The sequence below is a fragment of the Zootermopsis nevadensis genome, unplaced genomic scaffold, assembly GCF_977971745.1.
Source record: "Zootermopsis nevadensis isolate Lab colony 2312 unplaced genomic scaffold, Znev_1.0 Znev_ptg000022l, whole genome shotgun sequence".
Lineage (NCBI taxonomy): Eukaryota > Metazoa > Arthropoda > Insecta > Blattodea > Termopsidae > Zootermopsis > Zootermopsis nevadensis.
Genome location: NW_028259154.1, coordinates 13,821,427 through 13,841,982, shown reverse-complemented (window position 1 = coordinate 13,841,982; position 20,556 = coordinate 13,821,427). Strand labels below are relative to the sequence as shown.

The window sequence follows — 20,556 nt, the reverse complement described above, 5'->3', positions numbered from 1 at the left end:
TTTCTGTTCCCCTCGCAAACATTTCCTGCACTGAGACGTCCTCCGTTTCATATACCCTTTCCTTTCCTTTTCTATGAATCTTAATTCAGCAACCAGTTCGTTTCTCCAAACGCAACTTGCGGATTTTAACAATGCTATTAAACTTGTGCGTTCTCTTATAGTGTTTATAAAACTGGGGGGGGAGGGGGTCCTTGATTTTTGGCGCCACTAGTTAATTTTCTAGTCCTTATGGTCCACTGACGCCTGAATTACTGCAAGAGACCCCATGAAATAAACTCGTGTCTTCCTTCAAACTGTCCCCGCGAAACGGTTCGTCTTAAGAAGTTAGCAGCCTTTCAGATGGTAAGAAACTGCCGGCTTTTATGATGCCTGTGATCAGAAGAGCCTGCTACTGCGTCCAGTCCTGTCACTTGATTCCACTTCGTTCTGTCACAAGCTACATTTTTAATATCTGCGTTAATAATATGGATATTCCCCGATCTATGCGTAGGTCTCACAATTGGTAAATTTTCTCAAATGTTGTGTGGGTTGCGTGACATCACAGTATAGAATAGATGACTTCTTGGCCAGCTGCATTTCTCAAAGACTCGTGCTTAACGTAGTTCAAACAATGACTATCCTTCAATAGCAATAGTGGACACTAATGAAGTTCGTTATGGATTATAGAAACTACATATGCCTATATTTAAAATGTTAATTGGTATTGAGATTAGAAACAGTCAAAATCCTATCAACTGTCCAAAATTGTTTACAATTAATTATATATAGTTTTGAAACGTGATCTCTTAATTTTAGGGAATATAAATAACAAATGTTTGTTAACAAGACATTACAGTGAATATTTTGACTTAGGGAAGATAAGTCTGGAAACTGAAAATATTTAAAAACTTATTTGTTAATATAACTTTGTTAAACATAGTTACTTCTGTGCACGTATCACAAGTGCTTTCATACTCGTGGTCTGTGTACATGCAGTTTAAGACAATCTCGTCAATTATTCATGAGGATTATATCAATCCTGGTCGCCAACAGCATGAACGCATAACGGTGAATAATTATGTGAACCCGTCATATAGGAATCCCATAGGTATCAGAGATAATACGACATAATTTACAGACTGAGGTCCAGCATTGTCTTCTTGAGACCGTAAATAACTTGTCAGTTTTCAGGTTCTCATGGCGGCGATTATGAAGATGGCTGTCTTCTAGATTGTTGTGTGGTAGACGTTTACCTACGTTTCAGAAGTGTTTGATGCCTCCATCATCAGGACGAACGCACAACAACCCAGACGGCAGCCATCTTATAAATAACATGTTTGGGTTCATGGGTTATTATCAGGCACAGCTGACACTATGGTGCAGGGTTATATTAATATTCATTTATTTATATTCAGGTGGTCAACAAATTCCCCGCCTTTATAAAACCGGAAGGTCTATAGTCATCTGTACAAAATTCCTGAATTGGCAATTTATCCTTTTCAGATTTATTCAAGTTTAGCTTTCATTTGCTACTTTTCTAAGAGTTTTTTAATATTTTATTCTTATCTATGCTTAGGACACCAAAGTGAACAAAAATTATGTGTCCGTGTATGAATTATTTGCTTTCTCCCATACGTTCTACGCGAATCCTTCTTGATCTATTCACCCTTCCATTATAAGTCGTACACTGAAAATACAAATTGCGAAGTTGCTTATTATGTAAATTACTCCTGCTGGTTTTTCCTTAAATTTTCTTATGTGTAATTATTATTATTATTATCGTGAATATCTCTCATATTTTGTCAGCAGGTCAAGAATTTTCCTCCATATTTGGATCTCGAAGGGTCTATGGCAAGTTCATACGCGCCAGCCGCTGTACCTTATATTGAGTTAGGAGCTGTCTCCCGGATTATTCCGCCTTGTAGTCTGAAAGACGTTTACCGACTTTTCAGAGGTACTTATTGCCCCCATCATCAGGACGGCAGCCATCTCCAACTCCGGTTCATTTTATCGTCTAATCCATACCTGTACATGACTTCGTTGCACTATTTTTATGTTTATAAAATACCTTATCAAAAATGTAGACAATATTTTAATGATCCCTCCCCCATTCGTATTCTAGTTAAGTAAATTGTTAGACCTCCCCACGATCAACACTCTGAACTGGTTGCGTGGTGTGACTGTAAATTTCATGGACCTGCGATGTAATGATGGGTTGAATCTAATTTATATGTTGAATGGGACTTGCTTCTGTGAAAGTGGACAGTGGCGTCATCTCCTTGTTTATCCAATTGATCATACGGTAGCAAACACAGCAAGCAGCATTTGCTCAACTAGCCTTCATTTGCAACCGTTTGACACTGTTTTAATGGGACCAAAAGAATCTCTTTGAGCATCGTAACGAACTCAGACACTGATAATTATAATAAGGACATGAATAGGAGCAATTACGAAGCCTGTTTCAGTAATATTATAATGTTAATACCCTTCCATAATAGACATATCACTACGTACTAAACTGGAAGGCATCAGTTCGTGCACGGAATCCTAGTATTATCTGTAAAGGAACATAATATTACAGAGGAACACATCTACGTCGTCGCCATGTGAGGAAAATATGATATAATTTGATCGCTTCTTACAGTAGATAAAACAAGATCTGTGTATGTATATTATATAGTATATATGAATAATATTCATAAAGTCGATCAAATAAGTCATCCATGTTTCATGTGATCTGTACATGCAGACGAAAGACTGTCAGCACAATTGGGAAATATACTTCATTCTTGAACAAGTGAATCGATCATTTTTTTAAGTAAATAAATTCACATTTTTATAGTTTTCAGAAAAATAGAAAGAAACTGTTTTGTGTGGAATACAATGTGTACAAATAAAAATAATCTGTGGAATTAAAGTAAAGATAAAAATTTGTTTGGAAATAAAAATGATATTAATATGTCATTTAGATTTCGTTTTGCGTAAGGTATAAATGCTTGAACATAGTTCTATCAACTGAATCTCTTGAATTTCTATGAACAGTATCTTTAAACTTGCGCTGATGATTTATGTTGGAAAAATAATTCACGAAACAAGTAATTAAACAATCTTAACAATTCAGAAATGTTTTCAGGAAGCCAGATTTGTATGTAGAGAACAACTCTTAACAGTTATTTCTTCCAAAAACAGAACGACAAAAATTACTTTCTCGTAATGAACACACACACAGTGCATGTAGACTGTTCTCTTTAACGCCAGCAGACAGAACTAATTTTCTAGCCAAGGAAACCATTAAAAAGTGCATCGAAAAAGTGGATTTAGTTCCTTTTAAAACGACTGATTCAATTATATACGTAATTGTAAAAATTGAATTGAAATGGAAATTCAACAAAAATTCGATGACAGTTTTTGTACATGTTCGATCTTTGTGGGCTAGCAATAAAAGGAATAACGACAGCGTATGAACTGCAGATAGCGGACAACTGAGCTGAAAGAATAGTTGATTGCTGGGTTATTTAAAGATGCTGTGTCAACTGCAGGAATTAGCTAAAATAAGACAGAGGAGCAGAGGACCGTGGTTGTGAATTTATAAAAAAAATTGCACAGAGGTGTTCGTGTTCCTCGGCTTGAGAGACCCAGAATTTTAAGAAAAACTATGAAGTAATGGGCTATATGTATAACCGGTCCGAGATTCGAACTAGGTTCCTCCCGAATACAAGTGTCCGCTGCTATCGCTACGGTAACCTGCTTTGATTTGTGGAACGAGATTAAAGTTACGTTAGAATTGTGCACGATAATATTTTAACTTATTTGAAAGGACTATTCAAGCTTTTGTCTGGAGAGTCTGAGGGAAACCACGAAATCCTCAGTTGAACTGTAAGGTACCTAGATATGCGTTGGAATCAGGCATGTCATCGATGTAATAGTCTGTACTCGGTTGCTATATTCAACAACGGCGCTCTGATAAGTGCGATGATTGTTTAACGTAGAATTAGATAAAATTATTATATACTGATGTCCTGTAAACGACAGTGAAGTTTATACACTTTCTTTGTCATCTATTATAAATATGTATAGTAACTATATAAATAAATAGCTGTTTAAAATAATGTCGTCTATTATAAACTCCTAGCAAACATACCAGTCTGTTAAAGAGTTTAAATGGAGTACTTCGTATGGGCTTCCATCTACCGATGAAATTCGTTTTCAGCTTCAGGCCTACTACATATTTCCTTGGAATGCGATGAAATATGTTATTAATCTAATGGAACGTTTGTTGGATACATCTCATAATCCCGTAATTATCATTTTACAAGAGAAAATGAACATTGCTCACGAATGTGGTGTTATATTAGCGGCAAGGAAATGGTAATTCAATACTGTGTTATACACATGGAGAAGATGTTTGCTAAACTGCTCCGTCATTAAGGACAAATGACGTATAGGGAACGTAATTTCCTTCCCTCACTCTGTTTGGAGTGAGCCCGACTATTAATGTGAACTGCCATCATGAAAAATTAAACGAGCGTATTCAAGTTGTCATTTGAAATATGACCCCAAATATCATATTAAATCTATAGATTGCACACCATGGACGGAAATGGTATGATGCAGATAGAACTTAGCGTATTTTCAGGCGTCTGTAATAATAATGATATGAATGGGAGACATAAAAAGTATAACTGATGTTGAATGATGATTCTTGGACAAAACCGGGTGTATTAAGGAAATCAAATTAATTTTTAATCTTCTTCCTGGAGCTGTAAGGGATTATGTCCCCTATTCTGTCTTATTTGAACTTCTGAATATTTTCGACTCTACGTAAGACTTCTTGAATGGGGTATAGACCTATTTCAGAATATCACAACACAATGCCTCGATGATGTTCGAACCCACGTTCCCTGTGTTTGAGCGATCCAGGACCATGCACGCCATTGTAGTCGGTTTGCTTTAAATCGAACAAGAAAATTCTTACTATTATTCGAAAATGAGTGTTGACGTGTTCATAAACTTTTAATAAATAATGTAATTAATTGTATAATATAGGAGATAATGTTAGGGTGTACAGAACTGAAAGTGTTATAACAACAATAACAAATCTTGCAAATTAATCCTATTTACAGTCAACAACAGCCTTGAAAATGAGGACAGAGATGGTCCTCGAAACGTCGGCGAGTAATCAACATCTAACACGGCTGATAGCCCGAGAAGACTTTATCTATGAAAGCCGCCGTGAAAGCTTCACATCATGTAGTTGAAACTAGTATATATTTTCACAACCTGCATTTATAAGTGTAATTTTTATACTGTCCTCTATTATGTCGTGCATTCATGGTCTATAAGAGCCTGAATCTATAGATTTTATGCTGGGAGACATTAAGTCTGTGAAACTCGCAACAAGATTACTTAATGTCAAAGACTTCCGTACTTTGCTTTATGCAGAAAATAACTTCTTTATTTCTTATATATTCACATGTTAATTAATATTTGTCACTTATGAACAAAACAGATTTTTAAAATGAAGTACCAAGCGATTAAAAATCAGTATTCAGTGATTTATTCAAATATAGATGATCAAAACTGGTGTTGTTTGTGTTTCTGATTGAGAAATTTTGTTCTCAGTATTGGCAAAACAAAATAATCGAGTCTGCATGGCGTTTACACATTCTGATTATTCAAGCGCTGGTTTCGTGGACTGATCAAGTTTGGGAATCACTGAACCGAAGCCATGTTTTTCATCTTCCCGGCAGTGTGTATCCGCTAATGTACTGCCTGTATCATCTATAAACCCCTTGACTAACACCCTTAAGGACCACCCGCCGCTACATCTCCGAACTTCCCTGGGAGGGCGGCCAGTAACAGCGGCTAGGGAAGAAGACGCCATAGCTCCTACACATCCATAGGGGACTAATGGGCTAGAAAGATCCTGAGTACTTTGCTATGGCTGCAGTGTCCAGGGTGAGGAGAACGTCGTGGTCTTACAACTCCGGAATTTCATGCTGTCTGGGCTGAGAGAAGAGTGTTAAAATGTTCATATAGGCTTGTACAACATCTGAGTTCAGAAGAAAGGGATGACATAAAAAATAGAGAAACGTATTAAAGCAGGAAGAGAGAAACGTACAGAAGAGAGTAAGACTACAAGACAGCAGCAAATACCCCACTTTGTGTCATTACATTATATTTATTTTTACGAAAGGTCTTGTGCAAATGTTGCAGTGCTGAATGTCTTGCCATGAATCTGCAAAATTTGAGTTCGGGTGGATAGTTTCTATGGAATTTTTAATAAAGGTGTTTTAGCCGCGGAAATTTTGGGTCGCATCGTATAATTGAATGACTGTGAACGTGACAGAAAGGGAAGGGGGAGGGGAAATGAAGCCTGTTGACTGTATTGACTGTGTTTTCTGGCTGATATTTATACAGTTTAAATTGGACCAATAAAAACTAAAATAAAATGTTAACAAATTTAGATGTAGTTATGCAGTTTCAAATATATTCTAAGTTTATACAGTTGTTTCGATGTTGAAACATACGGATAGGTAGATAGACAATTAATACGTTTCCAAGATGGGGCAACGCCATTCTTATGTATTAAGTCCTCTGGTAGGGTACAATGTGGTTATTTTTGTTAGGAGAAACTTTTCTTTCGTTCCAACCTCACCTATATGTTACTTTGCGATGATGAATCAGTAGAGAGATATGAAGGAAAACATCGAAAGGGCGGTTAATCTAATCTCGAATTAATATCGGTTTGTTTGTGAACTTGTACTGACAGAATATTTAAACAAGCCTTACACACATCCATCCATTTCCTATGGCTTGTTCACTGTTCAGAGACCTCCCTTGCAGTGTTCAAGATTGTATCACAGTGGTATTGTAGAAAACTATTTTCTCTGCATAAACAGAACTGACGTAGTCTTTTTGATATTGTTGTGTTACTGAGATAATGGCTCATAAAAAGAACTATATTACCATGACTGGTCATCATAATACAGAACATCATAATAACTTACAAAGATGGATAACAAGTATTTGAAAATGTGGCAAGTTCAAGTACAGCAAATCGTCAATAATTGGTTCTTTAAAATGCTACGGATAAAAAAGATACATAAGTATTGAATCCTGTGTTAAGATGACCATTCGCCCTGGAGAAATAACATTTTTGAGCATGAAACTCATTTTTAGGGTAAATAGGTACAGAGACTAGTCTATAAATAATTTATTGAATAGATGCAAATTTTATACACAGGGATACGTCTTGAATTAAATTTTAAGAAACTATAATTTTGGGACATCTGTATTTTGTTTATCGACTACAGCTGTTCTTACTATACTGAAACTATGAACTCGGAAGTAAAAAAAATCGATCGATGTTCATAAAATAATATACCTAGTTTAAAACAATATCATAATTAATTTGTTTATATCATACCTCATTAAAGTCAGTATTATTATTCTCAAATAAGCTTAAAGTAACACTAATTAAACATTTCTACATAAACAAATGTTTCTAACAAGTGTAATTACTAAAATAAACATATAATATCCAATATTAACTGGATAGTTGGTTAAAACGCAAATGTGACTATGTCGCTGTTAACTACGTTATATTTCAGTCTGACCTTCTGAAAGAAATAAAATCTTAATTGTATATTTTGTACCACGTTGTATGTGTTTATAAACTTCTTACAGTCGTCGTATGTATCAAATAAGAACGCTCATGTTTGCTATTTGATTTATCGTTGTATCAGATGCATATAGGACTGTTAATTTATTCGCTTATTTTACAACAATATGCTACTCATTTTGTTTCGAATCATCCAAATATAAGTATTATGTACTTCATTCGAATTTTAAAATTCTGTTGAAAAACAGTTTATCGCATTAAACTTCATTACGTCACATAATGTGTAGAAATGAATGAGATACACATATTTTATTTAAAAAAATTATCAAGGAAATGCAATTAAAATTATTTCGGTCGCTTTTCTGATATCCTCATTACGATTAGTTTAGGAATAATTACACTGTATTACATGTGTATTTTCGCTCTTATTTAATGAATTAATAAAATGAAAGGTTATTAAATTCGCGATTCTTAGAAGTCAGACTGATTAGTCATAAACCTACAACTTACAGCTTCAAGACGACGTACCGAAGTAACGTTTATAAGTGTGCAAAAGATCGGTCATTGAGTTCAATCAGTTGACTGTGGCCATACAGTAGTCTGAGGTGCCATAGAAAATGAAATTATTAGTTATTTAAAATTTTGTTTTTACGGCGATCTAAATATTTCTGTGCTTCTGGGTTATTGGCGCTGTGTATCATTTATGCTGTGCGTCAAAGATTCGGAGGATCATGCTACCTCCATTTTCAAGGCTTCAGCCAAAATGTGCCAGGGCGTTCCACGGCGCAACAACCAGAAGACAACCATATGTGAGCTCTGTATACATTACAGATGGCATATTACTCCTCTCCGTGCAACAAGTTGTATGAATTTTGTAGGTTCACACACTTAACTTTATTTTACAATACTAGGCAACATACATCAAACTCTCTAGTTCATAAAGTGGCCCCAGTCGTGTTACACAAATTAAAATTCTGAATTATCCTGCTACATGTGTAGTGATATAGGTTGTGATGTTTGAGGTTCTTACAGCAGCGAGTATGAAGGTAGCTAGCTTTTTGCTTTTTATATTTAAATCAGTTCGATCACAACTTACCAGACAATACATACAAAAACACACCGGAAACCGATTAAGGGAGAAAGATTAAAAAAACAGAATGTGCATCCTTCACAGGATCATGGACTTCAACAACAGAATATTACGTTCTGAATACCCACAAACACAACTACTATTCATGATAAAGACAAGACAAAGACAGAGGTTATTTTAATATTTTGTTTACTGTTATACTTAGTATACGCTTAATTTATGTTTAACAACATATAATAGTAGTTAAATCAATTGTTATAACACATTAATATTGAATTATAATTTGTGTAACAAAACAGCAGGCAGATGAGGAAGTAAAGAGTTTGAAAAATTTTGACCATTGTTCCAAAATAAAATAAATGTCTAAACAATTAAAGTTTGTATAACTTCTTGTCGTTATGTTGATACAGAAAAGTGTCACATTTATTGTTAGAAATACTACTACGACATGACCCTTAAACATAACATCCGTAAATGCAGCCGTAAATAACTTAATTTGAGTGACTTTATACATAGGAAACTTCTACTTCAGTATCAATCCTTTGACGAATATAACAGTTTTTATTAAGGTGCCTGTTATATATGAACACAATGTGCCTGAAAGTTGTAAATAACCATTATTTACCTGGCTGACGTCATACGTATTACCGTGTACTTGAAACGTATCTTATTTTTAGTCATCCTATATGTGAAGAACTTGATTCCTGTGATTCCTTTCTTCACTAAATATACATCTCAAATGAAGTGCCCGTTACTTTGTGCACCATGTATTTCCAACTTATTGCCTTATTTTGTGGACATCCTGTGCGTAGTGCGTCTTCTAGCCAACCAAATAAAGTCAGACAAAGCCCCCTCCCACAATTGCAGACTACCCAGCTTCAACGCAGTGACGCAGAAATCGCCTGCCGTCGCTATTTTGCAGCGTCCATATAACAGCGGAAGCTGAATAGACAAACCCCCACCCAGCCTCGCAGCCGGCCATGTTTCCAATGTAAGAATGTTTTCGCAGAAGTAAGCGTGGTAAAATCGTCTACTGCTATAAACAGCACAAAAAATAAATCCAAACACTTTTAACTAATTCTGTGGGACGAATTAGTTGACAATAGAGACATATATAGCAATACAAACACGTTTTTTTTTGTCTAAATTTGTTTTTGTTTTCAAAATTTTCTGCATTTTTTGATAACTTACAAGTTTTACAGGTTGATTTTCGGGAAGGAAGGTAAATTTCACATTGTGGGAAGTATAATGTGGATAGAGCATCTCTGAGACTTAGTCGTAAATATGGGGATAATATGGTAACTGATCTCAGTAAAATAGGATGTGGACTAGGTATGTATGACTTAAAATAGGGTCTACTGGCGGCCTCGTGTGAACACGGTAATGCACCTTTGTGTTCCATAAAAGAGCGGTGAGATTATTTATTAGCTGAGTTATTTTTATCTTCTGTACGACCACTTCCGTGGAGCTGACTAATTTTAGACTTAAAAAAGGCACGCAAATCTGCCCTGCCCTAAATATACCAGTAAAAGCACGCACAATCATTTAAATGAATGCATTTTCGTCAAATTATCTGCAAATGAACCTGAATGAACTTGATATTACAAATGTGACTTGAATGTATCGCTAATGACGAATTCTCATTAAACGATATTTACCTCGTATATGCCTTCAGATGGAACAATATGGCGGAACTAATCATTAGCGTTTTTGAAATGGGTTTCCACTAAAAACAACATAACGATGGTCTCTTACTGCATTTTGTTCCTGTCCTTTACAGGAAGTAGTGTATACATTTTATACACAAAAACAGATTTTCCTTCTTGTTCTTTTGTTATTTTCGTTCAGGCCATCAGACATAGTCTCGGTGCAAAAAACCAAAAATAAAACTGTTATACCGTTGCAGTATATTTCTGACTACTTTTTTTAAAATTAACCCGTACCTGTCAGTCTCATTTCTGCTTTCGTCACGTTTCTAGCCATTCTACTTGAATATAACTACGTATAATGTTTAATTGTGCCTCAGAAAACAAGGGTTGCTATACGGAGAATAAGTTAGTGTTTTGCAGAACTGCATACATCACCTGCAGTAGTTACTGTCCTTTGCTGGTTGTACTCGCCTCATAATACGTTCTCTTTCATCTTATAAACGAACTAATATTTGTTGGATAGAAATTAATAGAAGGTTGCGGTCTTATGGGCTGTGCTGCCGTTTAGTCTGATAGAAGTTTGCCTACGTTTCAGAGGTGTTTGTTGCCACCGTCATCAAAGCTATCTTCATAATTCAGCCGTGAGAACCTCATACCTCACTTAGAAATCATATAATTCTCAGTTATGAATTTTCTTCAATCTCTTCTTACTTGGTTGTGCGAACATCAGAATATTATTTATTTTAATGCTGTTTGTAATCTGTTTCATTCATGTCCAAGCGAGTCTCTCTCTGCCCCATTCGTAATTACTTGAAACAACAGACTGATTTTTACTAAATTTTATTTGATCCCCATGTCAATAAAGGCTACCAATACACCTTGCTGTACTTCTTAATACCCTAACATCAGTATCATCATATTAATATGATGGCAATATGAGCTTACGAAATAATAACACTAATTATTGCAGAGTACCGCGTGATGAAGCCGAAATTCGTCTAAAAATATCTGATTTCAGTCCGTACAGCAACAATAAATGCAAAATTAGTTATTGATTGTTGAAGCGGGTAATACATACACTTATCACTAGGCTTTGAAGGGTTAAAAATATAATTTATGCTAATTTATTAGGATATTTTTGCAGGAAGAAAATAATAATTTAACAATTACGCAAAATCTGTGTCCATGTTTATTTATCTTATTGGTGGATGGCCTTGAATAGGTACTGAATCATTATAATCGATAGAAGTAACATTTGTTAAAGAGATTTATGGATTATAAATAATAATTTGTGAATATTATAGTGAATAATATAAATATTTTCAATTTGTTTATGTTACTGGCGTGTATTTATAATATTAGGCTTTAGACTTATGATATTGTCACGTCTCTCAGCTGTACTATTTAATGCATTTTCACTGTCGAGCGACAGTGGTGATTGACCAATGGACTGCATTTTTACTATAAAGTGAAATTTAAACTGTATGTAGCATATTCAAAAATCGGTAAATAGCGGATATATGCTTCTAAATGTATGCACAGTGAACTAAATATGATTACAGTGAATAATCAAAAAATTAAACAATTGAATAGAATATTTGCCAGTTTCATACACCTTAAATACTTTTTTTCGGACCGCCCACATAAAGTGCAAACGTCCTAGGAAGATGAAAAGAAATGTTGTTTCATTGCGAAAGACTACGTAGTCTTCACCAGCCATTTTAGACTCAGTGTTTACCAAAAGCGCTTAAAAATAGAGGATGACTGTACCTGTGGTGGGGAGAATCATAACCGCTTACTTTTGCTATTTCCAAGCTGAATGGTAAGGCCTTGTACTTTATGACGTCAGAATCGGAAACTGAGAATATTTTCAATAAACATTCATTTAATACTACAAGTTAGTGAGATATATAAGAAGAATTGTCTTTAAAACTGGCTTTAAGAGGTCGCAAGTTGGAAATTGGTTAACTGTTTTACCATGTGATTTCATGTCGATTAACAACAAACTACCCTCGCTACTCCTAACAGAGTTCTGTTGTCGACGGAGGCTCGCGTGACTTAAAACACTTTGTTAACATACATAAAGCCCCTTTTCCTATAATCGAAAGTTAAAACCATTTCATCCTCTGACCGGATATTTCTTATAAGATGCTGTAAAGCAAAACACATGTTTGCGTGTTCATGATTGTTTTGCTAAACTCATCGCCCTGTTCCCTCTCTTTAGTTTGTACTTCTTTGTCGCTGTTATTTGTTTGATAAATGTCTCAAATATTAAATCTTAATCCTTTGTTTCCTGTCTTAGTTATGACTTCTGCGTTTCAGATCTTGGCGGTAAGATTTCAGAAAGTACTATCTTTTCCTGTCTTAGCAGTTTCCTGTACTGAAATAATAGCGGAATAGAAATAATTGTATAAAGAGGATCTTCATAATTTACGCTCTTTGTATAATAACTCATTGTTAGGTTAATTAGGTCGCGATTGACGAGTCATGCAACACTGTTGGAAGACTCTAGTAGTGCGCTTATCCTGGTGGTTAGAAATTTCGAAACAGGCCATAGACGAATAAAAATACCGAGGGATTTCAAAATTTGTGCTTGTTATCAGGTTGGGAAAGTGAAAAAAGAAGTGAAGGGCGCATGGGATAAGTAAAGGAAAATTTTTAGTTTTTAACCTAAAAGGAACAGAACACTTGGGAAACCTAACTGTAAATGAGAAAGTAAATTAAAACAAATCCTCCAAAAATATTCTGTGAGTTCGCAGTCTGGATTCGAACTGAGTAGTGAGTCGTAAATTCTTTGGTAACACTTCGGATTCCTTAAAGGCGGGAGATTGTTTGACTGTGTGAGGTTCTGGTATTTTTCTCAACAAGGAATTTTATGAAGTTAGCTATGAAAATACTTTGTGAAGATGCGTACAGGATTTAAATGGCTCGGAATAAAACCAACATCGGGATTTATTTAATACGGCTACCAACTTTCATGTTCCATAATAACGAAGGAATCCTTGAATTTCTAAGTTCCGCTTAGCTATCTAGAGATTGCTATGGCTGTCACATATAGTTTACGAATTTAAAGCCAACTTTTTATTGTCGTGAGTGTTTATGTGAGTCTGAGTGTGGATTCAGTGAAGTGTCTTTGCCTAGAGCTGTTCTCACGTGTAGACAATTGAAATTCAGCGTACAAATATTTTCAGTTTCAAATTACTTCTGGTAGGCGCAGCTACTCAGGACAGGACTTCGTCCCTACGAATTTCATTTTTCTTGTCTGTGACGAGGCGCATAATAAAGATCTCGTTCATTTCATTTAACTCAATTTCTGTCTCATTTCGTGTTACGTCCGACAGTTGGCGTCGCAAAAATCTAAACCTGCTTCATTCAGAAGAGACCATGTCATGTAAGGTTAAGGGAAACGTGAGCCTCCGGTACTTGAAAGCCCACTCTTCAACGTAACAGATCCACAACACACGCTTATATGTTACTGACACAGAAGTTACTTTATGATTACGGTGATTTCGACGGTATATCCCGAAAAGAGTCGTACTATTTTCTGTTTTATTAACGTATTCGGTGTCGGTGTCATGTAAGAGTGACGGCGTATGTAATGCAACGGTCTAGGGATCGATTTCTGTAAGGTCTTTTGGAATTAATTTTTATCATCACATCAACATCGACTGCAAGATCCATCCACTCGCCCGTTCAGTATCATCGGTGATAAAGTAAGCAGGAGCTTGAAGCTGATCATCAACGCTCTTTATAATTTCAAAGCGTAGGTTATAGCTCTGAAATACATTTAAACCAATGTTTTATGCAGAGTACTTTTGTTTTTACCACTGCTTCGCATTCCGGGGGACCCGGTTTCGAATACCAGTCTCGATTATTCTCGTAATTTTCCTAATTTCCTCCATACAGCTGCTTGGATTGTGCATTAACATTGTCCGCGACCTCTTTCTTACCGTACCATGATTTACTACCAAACTTTGACTTCCGGTTTTATTATTGCATCATATGTATCATAGAAGGCGTCGTTAGACAAAATGAAACAAAGGGAAATAACGCAGCTGTCAAGCTGACGGAGGTTGCAAGTTAAGATGGTACGCAGCGTAACATGTTATGAGGGCAGATCTCCGATACTAATGGTGCTCCATTATGTTTGAGAACGACTATGCACATGAAAGAGCTTTTATCGCTTGCTGTTGTTTCTTCTTCACTCTTTCAGTGTATCTAAACGCTTGCCGCTTGCCTACTGTTCCCTGATTTATCTTGTTGCCTTTCCTGCCTTCTCCTATCCTGCACCACTTTATGTAGTTCACTTTTTCTTCTTTTCGTTTCTCTATTCTCTGTGTATGTGTCTCAATTTGTCTCCTTGAAAAAAAGAAAAAAGAAAAACGCACAACGGTTGTTGTTGGATTCCGTCAGGTCCCCTGGTCACTTTCGTGCCTTTATTTCTGTTTGCCTCTCCCCATTTTAACATATCTTACATTGTCTTTTGCCGTCATTTACAGACTTCTTGCCTCTCTGTGCAACCAGACGTTTCATTTCCATGCGCGTTTCAAGAATTGCATGTTCTTCTGGACAAAGACAACTAAACACAACAGAAATGTTCCTTCCTGCATTTCGCAGCGCTATGTCTGGCGCGGTGGTATCAAGAAGTTCAATGTCGCAAGCAGATACATGTACATCGTATTTTATTACTTCCTGTTTCGCTATCCCTCTGTCTCTCTTTGTAATGGTTTCTCTGTATTCCCTTCTGGAATTTACTTTTATTGTCTCACTTCTTTTGCGTCCTTTAATTTAAGTAAGTGTTTACAAAAGGCATGCTTTATGAAAGCTAAATGTCCTATTTGCATATCAAAAACAAATTTCTCGTAGGATTTAAGGAGGAAGGTACATCTGACCTACTTCGGCCCCTGCATGCGGTAGGATACATCCGTGTTGCACATGCGCTGTTCCTCTGTCACGAAGTCACGAACGCAGAGGTCCATTACTTGAGAATTACCCTTCCTTCCGTCTTCCTTCAAACTTTAGCTCCATTTGCAAGTTTATCGAAAAGGCGCTGTGCTAAATTGCAAATTAATTGTGTTATACACTCCGTATCCAAACTCGATTCTCCACACAGTTAAATAACAAAGATATTACGTGAAATTCAGCCCGAATGATGGACGACTTTGATTAAAAACACCGCATGGGATAAGGAAGAAAATGTTCTTGTTTATCTCTGTTTATTACGATGCCGGCGGGAACAGCGGGAACAGCGGTAACGTGTCTGAATCGTGCCTGGGGGTACTAGGTTCATATCTCGTCTAAAGACCAGCAATGTTGAAGAAATGTTATTGTTTTATTCAGCTTTTGTAAAAAAACGAAGTTATTTGCATTTAAGGACAGAGGTAGGAAATATCACAAGATATTTATCTCTGAACAATATGAAGGTGATGGTCAGTTTCGTACTGAATCCCGCAAAATAGTCTCCAGTTTCCATTGAATAGGAGGATGAACTGACGCTGTAGTCAGTATGGGTGTTGTGATTAAAAATCGTGTCGCTCTCGGTAATCGAACCACGGTCGTATAACCTGCAGCCAAATATTTTATTAATTTATCTTCGTGTGTTATACAAGGTCACTGTTTTTTTTCAAACAATAATTTCAAAGTGTACAAATACATGCTGTTATTTCAGCTACAAATATAACACTATAAAATTGTGTTATTTACGTCTTCTCTAACACTATAAGTGGTCTGTGTTTGTTCATAAGATCATCCGAACCCGAGTCATGTTTGCACTGAGTTCTGTCTGTTTAATGAAAGAACATACTATTAGCCTATAACAAAAATATCAGTAAAGACATTGCTAAAATGTAACGACTTGTGAGACGTGTTTTCTTTCATAGGATTGGAAACAAAATTTAAAACACAAAATTAACTTGAACAACTCGTTGACTTTTAGCTTGTCAACTATGAGTTTAGTTAGTTGGTTAGTTAATAATGTAGTCATGAAATATGTTTTTATGCCCCAATGAAAAAACATAAATGTTATGTAAAATCACATAAGTGAACTTTGTAATTTATACTTATTTTTTATTATATATTATTTTAATTTAGGTTTAAGTCTGAAACTTAACTTAGTCTGACCTCAGCATTGGAATAATCTCAAGTTATAGCCATTAGCAAATATGAGGGCTGACAATTTGAGAAAGTACTATCTTCGGAGATAGTCCTACTTCAGGGAAGTGAGTACCCCTGCCTGCGAGAACTCTGGGTTCCCCTTGACCCGAGGGGTAGCAACCTGCAAGGGTCCTTCTACCAGGGTCACGGTAGATGGCATAGGGCAGCAGCTATTTCATTACTGGGGCGAGGCTATTGAAGAATGACTTCCCTAAAGGTCCGTCACCAGATATTCGCAGGCGACAATAACATACTGATTGTACTGGTTGTGATACTGCAATGGAGAAGGCAACGGGAAACCACTTAATTATAATTCCCTAGTACAATCAAGCATGAGCTATTCTGATCGACAACATCCGGAACGGATAGGCACTTTAAGAAGAAGAAGTCTTATCGTGTTAACGATCACAATATAACTGGACGAGAATATCGAAAAATGGAGGTGATGGTTATTCTCAGCGCCGATGCAGCGAAAAAAATGAATCGGTCATTTCTGCATCAAGTAACTAAATCCATGGAGAATGACCCTTGTGTGTTATATTCAGTGTTTTGTGTAATGAACCGCATCTGTATTTCTGAACAGTCCGCCACTGCCATAGTCACTCAGAGTCGTTAGCCTACTCTTTAGTCTTAATTATGTCACTAACGACCAGATCTATCGGAAACAAATTAGAACCCTTCCGTTGAAAGTAGTGAACGTTTAAGAATTAAAGTCGACAAAACGCATTAAGCGATCACAGAAAAAAAAATCAGTCCTCTTCAAGGTTGTAGAACAAATTAAATATACTGGACACTTTAAATAATATTTATTTTTGTAATATTGTATGTATAACTACAGTGTTAAGACGACGATGGATTTATTTCAATCCAACTGATGTGTTAGTTAAATTGCAGTTTTTAAAAAAAATTTCATTGTATAGGCTGCACGTATTAGTCTTATAGGATATTATATCACGTCTAATAATGAATTCTGTGATGCGGTGTCTAGTTTTATTATCATCACAGTCAACGAACACTTGAACCCATTTCTGAGACAGTTTACGAAGCAGCGTGGTTAAAGAATAAATCACTGCTGTGTCCTATTCGGGAACTGCCATCTTATTCCACTCAGATATCCGTTACTAATCCCGAGACTGTTTGTGACTTTCTTGGTTGTTCCACGTAAATTTTGGAGTAATACTTTCTTTCCACATACTTATAAATTCGTAAACAAACGTACAAGTCTATAACGCCAAAATTAGTACTTACCAAATTGCATGCTTCAAGGCCACGGAAGGAATTGTCCCCCTATGTCGCGGTTCTAAATCAGCTTTGCTACGCTGCTAATTCTGAGCTGTCCGCACTCATCTGGGTTCCGATGCTCTTATCGTAACGTTGTTTGGTTTTGCTGTGACCTTGAAGCGTGCGGTTTGGTGACGGCTACTATAAGCTGTCGAAACTATATTTGAATTTTTATAGAAACCAAGTTATCCTGATCGGTAGAAGTACAAAATACTTTAAAACTGAAAATGGCTGTCTTCAGGGTTGTTGTACCGTGTAGTCTGGTAGAGGTTTGCCGATGTTTCAAAGGCAGAAAGTTTCTCTGAAACGTCCGTAAACTTCTACCAGACTACACGGCGCAACATAGCAGAAGACAGCCATACATATACTCAACCTGTCTGTGAACATGAAATATCAGTATTTTAAACTGCCTGCGATATATATTATGATCTGAAATATATGTTAAATCTATGTTTATGTGTAAGGGCTGTGAAACGTTTATGAGACTACATTCTAAACAAATGGTAATATTATTGTGTCATACACATTCAGGTCTTGGAGATAAGCTTCAAGATTATCTTTCGTAATTTATATCAATTATCACAAAACGCTTTAAACTGAAATCTGGTTCATATTATGAACTGTCTGTGTGAGTGGTAAGCTCTGAGGCCTGTCCAAGATTATTTGGTACATTTTAGATTCGGGGGTTGATATCTTCTGGTAGAGTGTGACGTAGGAGAATGGATGGGACGAGGGTATCGCCACAGTAGTAGTCTGTGTTGTCGTGACACCATTGGATCTAATGGTCCGATGTGGATGAAAGAAAAAGCAGGGCGAAGTAGCATATAACCGTGATGATGCCTTTACTCGCAGATCTTTTCTGCCCTTTTGTTCTGTCAGTCGTAAACAAACATGTCACATAAAGCAGGCTCAATGAAGGCGAATAGAGGGAAAATATACAGCAGTGAAAAAGGAGGAAAGGACATGTGAAACATGTTTGTATTCTTCTTCTGCTTTAGAATATGGAAGGCTGTTCCTGTGTCAGAGGAATATTTTCATGCACGGGTTTCAAAACACGACTTGAATTTAGGTGGTTCGCCGCAGGAGCGTCTAGCATGATTTTCATGGTTTCGAATAGGCTATTCAAGTAATAATCATTCTCTGATCTCATTTTAAGATATTTCCGTGTGTATCTTCTTTCTAAGTGATAAGCTGGCAAATGTTTAGTGCTCAAATGCCTACATGATCTCATGCATGTACATCAGTCAAGACAGCGGATTTCATTAACTTTATTTTAGCCTATTTTCACGCCCGCTTCCATTCTACAGGATGTTCACGAGAGTTCAGTATCACTGATAGAACATCTAAGGTTTTCTACCCACAAAAACCAGGCAGTTTGTTAAATTTCAGAACAATTTTTTTAAATCAATGTAATCTGTCTGTCGATATTTGCTTGTCCCCGTATTCTTTCGATTGCCTAAGGATGCTGTATCAACTGAAAATGAATGCCATTGAATACCATATGTTTCAATGAGTCTGAATATGCCTAATTCATAGCAAACTATATGGAATGTTATGTCATGGCGTCTTTTAAGGCACTATCCCAGATATAAATGGACAGACTGAGGAAAATAACGAAACATTTCTGTGAGAACAGCCAGGTTAATCGGCAAATTTCTACCAAACTACACGTCGCAACAGCCAAGAATTAGCCATCTTCATGATAATACGTATGTAAAACATGTGAAGTTTGGTGTAAGAAAGGACGTTAATACAATAAGGTAACTTACACCCGTCTTGTTCTGAACTATAACAGAACGTTAAGCAACGAGTCGTCACATGCAAGGCGGCTGCAATATGTGTGACATGCTGCAGTAAGCTCCGTACGTTTTAGGCGTCGCCCTAAAAGATACCATCGCTAGATGAGTTGCCAACACATAAGAGTTGATTTACTGTGGGTCCTTAGATACCAGCTTACCTAAATACCTGCTGGCACGAAAAAACATGCAGGTCAGATTTGCCTTTGCATATTCCGTGCACAGTAACGAAAGTCCACCCAATGGTCTACCGTGAACTGGACTCTGCGTTGTGTTATGGTTCATTCGGCGATCCTCCTGTAACATCAAGAAAGTTTCGGGGCTCTTCTCTCCCCTTTCTAATTTCATTTCCTCATTTATCCTTTAGTTTTCTTTTACTCTTCTTCATTCCTGATTCTCCTTCCTTTCCCGTCCTTATTTTCCTCTTTTACATTTTTTCTTCTTTCACTCTCTTCCTTGTTTTTCCCTCCTTTCTCTCTTCTATTTTTAAACAGGCTACGACTTTATGACCATCTACGGAATAGTCATTATATTTTATTTGACGCTAAATGACCTCTTTAGATGACTCATCGTAGTTAAATAATTTACGAATTGGGAACTTTAACAATTAATGACTTGAATTTACGTGAAGACGGCAAAGTTTGTGGTATTCTGTTTCTTTGTGAACAGGCACGATGAATGTACTTTAATGTTTGTTAAAACAAAGAGTAAATACATTTCAGAAATATATTTTACGTGCTATGCTTTTTAAATATACACTTCCATGAAAGTTTCATTGTGGTATTTTAAATACTTATTGGGGTCTGATTGACTTAGAACTTTCTGAACCATATTTTAGTTTCAGAATTTTAGTTTCCAGCCTTTTTGTGACAGATTAAAGCGCAGTAAAACAACAGTACTAGTCAAATATATAGTAATATTCACTTAAGAACCCAGTAATAACACTGAGTCGGCTTTCCAAACGATTGTGTGTATAAAAATGAC

The 20,556-nt window shown here is 36.3% G+C and overlaps 1 protein-coding gene across 2 annotated transcripts in view; it reads left to right on the top strand.

Annotated features, from left to right (window-relative positions):
- The window catches only part of LOC110835907 (limbic system-associated membrane protein), an 893,271-nt gene that overhangs the window by 182,704 nt on the left and 690,011 nt on the right, over positions 1-20,556 (top strand). The gene's annotated exons all lie outside the window — the stretch shown is intronic.